The 6,902-nt window shown below is 39.2% G+C and overlaps 1 protein-coding gene across 1 annotated transcript in view; it reads right to left on the bottom strand.

Moving 5' to 3' along the window:
* The window catches only part of LOC101559708 (calcineurin subunit B type 1), a 156,814-nt gene that overhangs the window by 66,066 nt on the left and 83,846 nt on the right, over window positions 1-6,902 (bottom strand). The window lies entirely within an intron of this gene.

Genomic DNA, 6,902 nt, shown 5'->3' with positions numbered 1-6,902 from the left:
ATTATATAGAGAGAAAGCAAATATATATTTCTCACTATTCTATTTCCTGATTTCCTATTTCCTAATTCTAAAGGACAGCCACCTCTTTTTCATCCCAAAAGAACTTACTCCAACTATAAACCACAGTTAGCCATCCTTTGTCCTTTCTTTCAAAAACATCATCTATTGCCACCTATGTTTTAGCAGTACCTACTTTATTCTAGTCATTTTGTGACATGTTCCTTCTTCAACCACTGCTTAATATCAATTATTATATACAAAGTACTTGGGAGACTCACTTGAGATTTTATTTTTAATCCCCTAGGATTAAACTACCCTTACCATCTTTTTTTTTTTTCATTTATGTATTCGGTACAGGGTCTCACTATGCAGCTCAAACTCATAGTGATCCTCCTGTTTTCAGCCTCCCCAGCACTAGGATTACAGGCATACACTACCACACCCAGACTGTGGCCTGCTCAGCTCGCCCATGGAGTGGGGCTGGCATGGTATGCGGGACCTGGGATTGAACCCTGGTCCCTGCCTGAAATTACCATCTTGAAAATTATTACTATTCTTCTAGTAACTAATTCCATCAGTATGATCTTTAAAAGCCTCATCATAATCCTGCCTGAAGTTATCAATTTGACTCAAAATATTCTAAATCTACTTTTTATAACTGAATGTCTCAAGTCCTTTAAATTTACTATCTAAAAGCAAACTTATCTTTTAGTACTACTTTAGCTACCAATTTAGTCCTACTTTCCTACCTGCTAGTAATAATGTAGACTTATCTTTATAGTCAATCACTAAATCGTGTCATCCTTCATGACTATTGGGGGCCTGCCCCTTAGCTCAGTTCTTTAAGTGGCTGCTTCAACAAAGCAGTCAGGCTCAGGTTGCTGTGGTTCGATCCCCAGGACTCAAACCTGCCCTGAAGGCATTTGGAGCCAGCCACCACCCCCACCAAAAAAAAATCCTTCATGACTATTTCTTCATAATCAGTTTCTACCACTTTCCAACTCTATACTTGAAATATCTCTATCTCTATTCACTTCCCAATCTTTGTAACTTTATAGCTATAATACCGCAAAGCAGTATTTCCACCTACAATTTCCACTTCTTTCAAATCACCCAGTATCTTATTTCCATATTAACCAATGGCTCCAAAATAAAAGCAAATTGGGCTGGTGAGATGGCTCAGTGGTCTAAAGCACCTACTTAGAACAAGCTTAGCAAAGCACAGGGACCGCGGTTCAATCCCCCAGCACCACATGCCAGCCAGCCCCGCCCCCTGGTGGGCTGAGCTGGCCACACACACACACACACACACACATAAATAAATAAAAATAAAATTAAAAAAAACAAAATAAAAGCAAATTGAAGTCAGTTAAGGCAATTTACAATTTAAAATCCTCTCCACCCTAAACTTTTACATGACCTATAAAACAGATTTTATCTTTTCCTCTTTCCCTTTCACATTAAGAGATTTTTTAAAAATCTACTTTTTGTCTAAGGAGAGTCATAGTCTACTTCCTTAGGGACATCAGTCGATAATTCCATCCTTTTCTGAAAACATTGAAAAGAACCTCTTCCCTGCCTTCTTTTTCTGGCTTAGTCCTTTGACTCAAGATAAATCCTTCCTCTCACCTGAACTCTAGCTTTTGTCTTCCTCCTACTGAAAGCTTTACACAGTGGTCTATACCCTACTGTCTGTCCACATATTTATTCATCAAGTCAGTTCGATCTTCCTTGCTACCATTACAGAAAACCACTATTGCCAAAGTCACCAGAACTCTCCTGATCACTCCAAAGGTCCCTGTTAAATTCTCCTTTCCTGATTTCTGAGGTGACTATTTACTATTTCTCTTCTCCTTAAAACTCCCTTCAATCTGACATCACTTTGTGAATTTCTCTTTCTAGCAATTCAATCTTTAATCATGAGCTCTTCATCAATTTCCTGAATCTTATATGCAGTGCTCTCTGAAATCTCTTTGCATCTCATCTTTTATTCTCACTACGCAAGATTCCTTCTAATTCCACAAGCATCTTCAGAGCTCCAGATACAACCTACTGGCCACAACTACCTAGACGACCTGAGGCAACTTCATTTTTTTTTTCAATTCCATAAATTAACCCATTTATTATAGGCTAGGGATGTCTCAAATAGTAAGAACTTCTACTGGTCTTCCAATTTCTCCAGTCTTCTGACAGCTAACTTGACTGTGACCGCAGAAGAACTGTAGGTCCAGGCACCACCAGCCACAGTTTTCATGCAGGCACCACAGTGCCTAGGCAACTTGAAACTCAACATATACATGGAGGTATAGCTTAGTGGTAGTGTTTGCCTACCATGCTCAAGGTCCTAGATTCAATCCCCAGTACTCCAAAAAGAAAGAAAGAAAGAAAGAAAAAAAAAAAAGTACACATGTACAAAGTAGAAACTCTTAACAGTAAATGAGACAGTATCATTCGCCTGCTTTAAAATAACAAAATTTTTCAGGGAAAAATGTTTAAATCCCTTATGATATGCACACCTCCCATGATATAGGCTCCATCTCCACAACACACTCCTTTCCATCCTATTCCTCTATTCTCTAGCCATGATGAACACAAATGCTTCTCAATTTAACACAGGATTTCCTCCTAATACCCACCATAAATTACAGGTATATATTGATAATGTTTTTGCTTTCCTGGGTGCACTACCATGGATTGAACCCAAGGCCTATCCACTGGACTACAACCCCAGCCCTTTTTTATTGACACAAAGTCTCAATAATAAATGCACCAGCTTGCACTTGAACTTGTGACCCTCCTGCTTCAGGCTCCCAAACTACTGGGGTTACAAAAGATTAGGTCACCATATCCTGCTAGGGAATGTATTGAATGTGTTTAATCTACCAAACATCTTCCTTAAGCTCACATCTACAGTGGTTTCCTTAAACCATTCACATTAACCTACAATGGGGCAAAATCATCTAAAAAAAGCTCATTAAAAAAAAAATACTGAATAGCTCATTTGGCTCAATGCTGATTCTTTCAAGATTCAATTCAGGCACAACTTCTTCCAAAAAACTTTGGGTGACTGACTCTACTTTGGAGTAAGTCTCTTCCCTTCCACACACTCTTAAAGCACCCACATTTAGCTTGTTAAAAGCACATACAACATTGAATAACCACTATTTAAATTACTTATTACTTATAGATAACAATCATGTCTCATAAATACAATTAACACTAGTCAGACTAACAGACACTAGACTAAAATTTACATAAATACATCCCTTGATACTCTAAATAGTAGCTCTCAAAATTTAGCCTACATCATAATCTCCAACAGAAAAGCACTCTAGATACAGAGCTCATGGCCAAAGTCATAGAGGAATGAACTGTACAAATCACTTACAAAAAGCGTATGTGGAGTCTAATGATTTGTTAAAATTAACACCAGGGTAACATGAAAGTGATAATAAACATTCACCTATACAAAAAAAAATCTATAAGATCCAGACAATTCCCAGAGTTGTTCCAAGGCAGAGCCCAATACACTGGCAGATGATACTACAGCTGCTGGTCCAGGACCATATTTTGAGAATCACATCTCCAACATACATCTGTACATCTCTTTTACAAACTTCCAGATTTAAAGTGTCTTCTAGATGCCTTCAACTCTCCCTTCTGGAATCTTAACTACTTTTGTAAACTGAGCCAGTTCTCCTTTCCTTTATAAAACTTTCCCTAATTCTCATCTTGCTCTTTCCTCAATTTCTATCAGGCTTTGAGTATATTATTCATATGATATTCATCACATCCTACCTTTTTTCACAGTAAGTGAAATAAGCCTTCAATTAATCTAAAATCCTCAACAACAGGGGCTGGTGAGATGGCTCAGTGGTCTAAAGCACCTACTTGGAACAAGCGTGGCAAAGCACAGGGACCGGGTTCCATCCCCCAGCACCACATGCCAGCCAGCCCCACCCCCTGGTGGGCTGAGCTGGCGCCACACACACACACACACACACACACACTAAATAAATAAATAAATGTTTTAAATAAATAAATAAATAAATAAAATCCTCAACAACAAACCGCACAACAAGCAAACATCAGACAAAAGTCCACAAGTATTTATTCATATGAATAAATCCCAGGTCTGTCTGACTTGCTTAATCCTCATAACCCAATCTCACTTCCTTATATTGCCTTATTATCAATGATGAAGGCCTCACTCTTCATACTTGTCTCTTCTTCTCATTGTTGACTGACCCTATGCTTCTTTATCTTGTGCCTTCAGTTATTCTTCCCATTCAATACAGGCTATAATAAGGGAAGAAAATGCCTTCACTCATGTGAATTTTAATTCTGTGGCCCTGATGAGTAGCTTGTTTTCTCTTAAAAAAAAATTAAAAAGCAATAAATTTGTTTTAAATTCGTTACAGACTGTAGAAATAAAGGCAACTTTAATAGTTAAAAAGCACACAGACAAAAGTCTCTGCATAAAATTTCACATTGTCTGAAGAAACCTTAATAAACTATATTCATATGAGCACCCAAAAGTGTGAGGTTTTTAGGGGCACCCAAAAGAGTGAAGTTTTAAGGGGCCAGGGAGATAGCTCAGTAGAATAAGCGCTTGCCTGGCAAGCACAAGGGCCTGAGTTCAGTGCCCGTGAGAGTGAAGCTTTTGTTTGTTTCTTTTAGTTAGGAATAAAACTCAGTGCTTGCCAAGCAGACACTGCACCCCTGAGTTATCCCACCACCACCACCACCATAGCATCCAAAATAAAATCTATTATTTTCTATCCCAACAAAAACAGACACAACCTGGCTTGGAGAAAATTCCTTGGAGCTCAGTATCACAGTTGTTTAAATACAGATCCTACCTGGTTAAAAGATTCAGCTACATTTTAAAAGTTCTCAGTTTCTCCTTACTTCAATAAATCAGTCATAGTAATGGACTTCTAAGTTCTATTAACAAAAAATGTATGTTCAGAATAACCAGTGAAAGTTATAAGAACTTTTCCAAAGGGAGCAAAAGTTTTCAGAAATACACGTTGGAATAATTACAAAAATTTACCAGATCACCCCAAAGTTTGGCTCATTTGAGTTAATTAGTATTAACTAGCAAATTTAGTATTAAATAGCAAAATTGAGGTATGGGTATGATTTTGAAATTTCCAAACCAATGCTACAATTCAGCAGACCAAAATAATCCTAAACTTGGGAAGCCACTGATTCCCTGAATTATGGTAGTCCCATAATGGTACTGAAAGGATGGGAGAAAAAAGACACAGGGTTTATACAGAAACGTTATAAGAAAATTGGAGGTGAAGAGCTGGAAAATGACATGGAAGAAAGCAGCACATAAGGCACATCCTAAAATACTTCAAAAGATTAGGAAACACTGAGTACCAACAAGAGATTTAAGAGTTGGGGTGGGTGGGTAGGGGGATGAAGGGTAGTACAGTGGTGGAACCCATGCTTAGCATATGAAACCCTGGGTACAACCCCACCCTCCAAATTTTCTTTAAAAACCTAACACCAAAAAAGGAAACACTCAAAAATAAACACGTTATCTTGAAGATCCCAAGCCTCAAGTAAAATACATGCATACAAAGTTCTGTTAAAGTACTTAACTCCCATCTTCAAAAGACTGTGACAACAAAAAGACTGTACTGTGAATGACCATGATTTTTCTAAATTGTTTTCAGTACAGTCTGGAAAAGCCTAAATTTTGTAATTTTGGCTGTCCACAACTATCTGAGCTGCCTCTAAAACTGACAAAGACATGCTCTACACGGCAAAAATCACAAATCATTTAAGTCTGCTCCTAACCTGGTTTTTCAGTATGCCAGTAGCACACTTAATCATTTGTCCTATACTTTTTAAAAAGATGACTCACTTGAATATTCTAATTTCACATTATTCCCTACCAGCACTACCAAATCGATTTTCTACTGCAATCAAGAGAATTCCTCTCTTCAGTAATCCACTAATATAGCTGGAGTACTTAAATTTTACATAAAGAGTGGATGACCACGCAATCAAAAGGTAAGAAATTAGCCAATATCAAAAATCCTCAACTGTTCAAAGACTTTGGACAAAGTATAAGAATCCAATCTCTCCTTCAAATAACATACATACAGAACTGTCACTGCAATTTTTTCCACTACAACTCTCCATTACAAAGGGGAAACTACACGGGCTAACCAAAAGCAAGAGAACCGGTAAAGTAACAGGCTTAAAGGGCGTCGATGATTTCTTGGCTACAGTGACAGGCAAGAGACACACCCCTAGCGTCGGTCTGAAACACTACAGCACTGAATTCTACCTAGGGATTAATGCGAGGGTAAGGAAAGACAAATTTAAATCGCCATGATTCAAAAACAACCACCCCAAGAGACAGACACGCGAAGGTAACAAAGAAAATAAAACATTCTGGCTATTAGGGAAGCCCTAAAAACTAAGCACCCCCGACTCTCTAAGACCAAGCTGGCCTGTTTTCATGAACATACACCTTGGCCCTTTCCGGTTCGCCAATGCAGAGAAAAGCAGCAGTTAAAGAAAACCCTCTACGATTGCAAACAGCAGCCACATAAACACAGGACAGAACAGAAGCAAGTGGCAGAATTCCTGCCAAGACTCATTGCTAAAAAATAGGGAATGAGTGGGAGAAAGAGCAGCTCGGGAGAAAAAGTGGGTCTTACATAAAGCGCCATTTGTCACCTATTATCATTTCCCTAGGATTTCAGAATCCCCTCAACTTGGGAAACAGAGTGAGTCTGGGGGCGGGAGGGGGCTCCACGTGCAGGAGGGTCGGGGAAGAAGTGACGCCGGGCGACAGGGTCAGCGCCGGGCGGGGGCGGCGACGAGGGTCGCGCCGGGGCGGAATCCCGGCCGCGCGGGCGGGGTGGCACCGGGGC

Source organism: Octodon degus, unplaced genomic scaffold, assembly GCF_000260255.1.
Source record: "Octodon degus isolate 3935 unplaced genomic scaffold, OctDeg1.0 scaffold00078, whole genome shotgun sequence".
NCBI classification, from domain to species: domain Eukaryota; kingdom Metazoa; phylum Chordata; class Mammalia; order Rodentia; family Octodontidae; genus Octodon; species Octodon degus.
This window is presented reverse-complemented; position numbering and strand designations above follow the sequence as displayed.